The sequence below is a fragment of the Thermobia domestica genome, chromosome 2 (assembly GCF_964235325.1).
Source record: "Thermobia domestica chromosome 2, izTheDome1.hap1.1, whole genome shotgun sequence".
NCBI lineage: Eukaryota > Metazoa > Arthropoda > Insecta > Zygentoma > Lepismatidae > Thermobia > Thermobia domestica.
Genome location: NC_137455.1, coordinates 224,890,315 through 224,894,416, shown reverse-complemented (window position 1 = coordinate 224,894,416; position 4,102 = coordinate 224,890,315).

The following is a 4,102-nucleotide window of genomic DNA, read 5'->3' as shown; positions in this document are numbered from 1 at the left end:
CAACGATCCTAACCTCACAAAACCAAAATATCATTATCTATTCACCATATGATACTCAACCTGAATTAAATTACCTGGGGTTTTCAAAAAGTGACGCAGAACTGCTGGCATCCAAACTCAAGAAGTGGGGAGCTTATTCTGAAGATCTAAAAGTGTTCATGCTTTGAACACGTCAGAATCTCCAAACAGTATTTTCAGTGGAAAGTGACATATTACTGTGGCGGGCCGGCGGTATGCGTTTGCGTAGACCGGCACCCACACAAGAGAGTTTAGTAATTAACTAAAATACTCCTAACTGGTCACCAAAGTTTCTGCAAATTACCAATTATAACTCGAGCGGCAAAGTTATACTGGAACAGGAACTCAGCTAACAACCAATCTGAAGATCTTAGCTCTTACAAGGTAGCGATGGCCTCGGCCAAGACTTAACTTCTAACTAGAGAACGGTGGAGTCGTTATCTCGACGAAAACTTGTTAGCTACCAACCAGTGGGATATCACTTAAAGCAAAACTCAGAAATAAAGTTCTTGCAGTAAGCCTGCAGTTTATTGTTCCTAATGTTTACAAGTCCACGAGCTTGGGGCGCTAAGTGTGGTTATGTGTTGATATAAAAAGTGTAACTTACGTGACGGGTTCCAATCGTTACTCACTGCCCTGAGAAACACAAAATAAAATAAAACTTCACTAGACTGGGAGGGCACGAGCCAGTCCTAGTAGAGGGTTAGGTGCAAAAGGTGTAACTATTTGATTTTCGACTGTTTTAGGCCAGCTAGGCAATGAACCTAGAGTCTGTCAAAACAAACATCAAATAGGGGAGCGACAGAACTTCGACCGTCAACTTCCTAAGCTCGCCAGCAGTTTCTGGGCGCACAGGTCCCGGCTGGAGCTAGCTTTCAGAAGTAGATTGCCAAGTTCGAAGGAGGTAACTTTGACCGTCAGTTTCCTAAGCCGACCAGCAATTATGGGCAGACCCCTGGCTGTCGTCAAGCTTTCAGAAACAGTGCCAAGTTAGCCACTAGGATAAGGTATGGATGGAACCAAGAGTGTAGGTTGGCCTCCGGAGAAGCCGAGAGAGTAAGAGGCAGAATGACGGCTTGGACAACTAGGAACTTACTCGGAAATCCTGGGCTGAATCGTGCCTAAGACATTGCGGACTCCGTCTAGATAGCACGACTCTGAGGGGCCTCAGGAAAGGGACGTTGTCCGACGATCGAGCCAAAAACATGAGTTTTTAAAGGCCTCGATCAGCTGTGCACACGGCACCAATTTATGTCTCGTGTGCATGATTGTAACGCGTGCAAACATTGCACTCGGACCGTGAGGTCAGAGGTTGGACATGCGTGGTAGTCCAAAAGTTCCCTGGGGAGGAACCCGAGAGTAGCCAGCAGCCTGAAAAGAAAGCTGATTGGTTTGCACACGACACTAAGGGCAAAGTCAGCTAAGAAAAGTGCTTCTCCGAGGGGCGGAGAGAAAAGCCATTGGAACACGTCATGCTTCTAACATCAAGATTGGTTTACAATAGATTGCCTGGGCGGCGCCACATGAGGAGAGAAGATTTTGTTGGTGCGCATGCGTACTCCGTGTTTTTGTACGTGTTATCCCCAAACTCTGGCAGTATGGTATACATCGAGATATTACAATATTCATACATTGAATCATTTAAAATTCATATATTGAGTTACTTAAAATGTAAAACATAAATGGTTTTAAATACTAAGAAACAAAGATTTTATATATGTTTGAACCAAGGATCATCTTACTATAATTTATTCTGTAGATCCTTCTAAGATAACATATATAATCATCTGCAGTTTGAGGACAGAAAAATAATCTTCTTTTTAGAAGCAAAAATGAAAAGATTTTAAAACATACAGATTACATGGACTTTGTTAAAAGTCTTCTACCACTAATAATAATAATAATATTAATAATAATAATAATAATAATAATAATAATAATAATAATATAACCAATACTAGACTACATATATGTCAGACACAGAGCCAGACATCTCCCTGTTACAGAGGGAATGTCGTTATCTACCAGACGGTTGACCCTGAGGTCAAGAAGGGGGAACTCGGTTACTCAGAACAGGAAGACAAGAAGTCTTTCGTTCTAACTAAGAAAAAAAAAGAACACTTAACACGAATTTGTATTTTAAAAGAAGTAAATGAAATACGAATTCTGTTGCAGTTTTAAAAATGCAAAAAAAAAAAAAAAAAGAAAAAAAGAAAAAATAAAGGAAAAAAAGAATGTGCGAATCTGCGCACATTACATTACGTTGTCACTATGTAGGCCTAACTGGTCTTATGAGTAAACTGAACATAGACGATAATCTCAATGAATGGCGGCTATTCATAGACGCATCAAAACATTCTTCAAATATATTCTGCGTAAACTTCCACAAATTGCTGAAACTAAAATCAGGTATGAATTCTTATTGGCACTCAAATTCGCTAACTCCTCAATGATCCTGAATTTGATGCAGTGTTAGAAAATGAAGAGCGGATTGCATGAGATTCTTTCCGAACACTGGTGTATCCACGTGGGGGGCGGAGGGGGCGACCGCCCCCCCCCAAAGAACTTCTACTTCCAGCATGTATCGTTCGGAAATACAAATATTGTCTTTTCCCGGCCGATCCAATCTGCGTAACAAGAATAATAGAGTCTAATAAAAATGTGTGGTACTTAATGGTACTTCTGTCCCTAGTTCCTTGGGACGGTTACCATAAGCCGCAAACGAGAGAGAAAGATTCATACGTTGAACAAACAGCTGTAAGAAGAAGGAAAGACGGCTCACTCTGTGAACTAAAAATATATATTTTAAAATTGTGTCCTAGAAAAAAAAAGATGTGGGGATGGAATTCAAATCCTGAAACTTCAATTACCTTTACCTTGAATAAAGAGAAATATAGAATATTCAGCGCTCCTTACTGTAAAGCTTTCTGAATCTGAGATGAGACTTTTAGTTTGGTTGATTGATTGATATGTATTTACGTCGTTCGTCAAAAGTGATGCTTTACAGAACGAGGACTAGAGTTTAAAGTTGGATCTGAACCACCGTAGTGTGTTCGATGTTCACTCACTGGGTATCAAACCACAGAACCTGATGATCAAAGGTGCTCTCACTAGATGCTACATCAACAAAGAACTGTAATGTCCGAACAAATTGGGGGTCTGGGATCAAAATCCCATCTAAGCGAAGGCTACTATAATATACTTTTATTGTTGTAAGCATAACTATAATTATACATGTTTCTAAATTCTGCTTTTAAGAAATTACCTAATAGAGCCAATTTCCAACCCCCTGTTCCTAATCTGGTCTAATGCGTTTTTTTTTTTTTTTCGTTACGTACCCAATTATACCACTGCAAAAGAGGTGTATTTGTACAAAATACCCTATACGGTGCTCATGGTCTCGGGTTCGATTCCCGGTGAGAGTACATTTTAACGAAAAAGGTGGTTCGAATTCCACTATAATCAGTAAGTGCACGTCTTCTTCAGCCGTCATGTCATTACCGTGGAACGTTAAACTCAACCAACAAATCAAAATACCCTATGTACAGATGTCTAAACTTTTGTAATGATGTCCTATATTTGTCTTCTTGCTCTCTCCTGTTTAAGTGAAAAATTCCTGGATGTACCAGAAATTGAATTCCTTACACATTCTTCTTTAAATACATCAATTGAGTACAATTGGGAGCTTTGCTTGAGAAATGAACAATTCCATTTGTGTCAAAGTTTATTAGTCAGTGACTCCCCAACTTCTCGTGAATCCTGGGTTCTATACCAATCATAGAAATGTTTTCTTCACCTTTGATACATCAGAAGATCTTGGTACGATTTATGTAGCCGCAATCTTAACGCGCAATTAAGAAAATGTCAACAATGTTGACAAACTGAAATCATGGTGAAAAACGAAACGTAACGGAAATTTAACATCTTGCCCTCAGGAGATGTTCTTCGCATAGCGCCAGAGATCAAAGATAATGTCCCTCTCAGAGAGGCACTGGAAAAAAATGTCATGGATACGGATCGACGATCGGAACATATCCTCGCATTCTATTGGATAATGAAATTGATAGATTTGTCAAGCTTCATG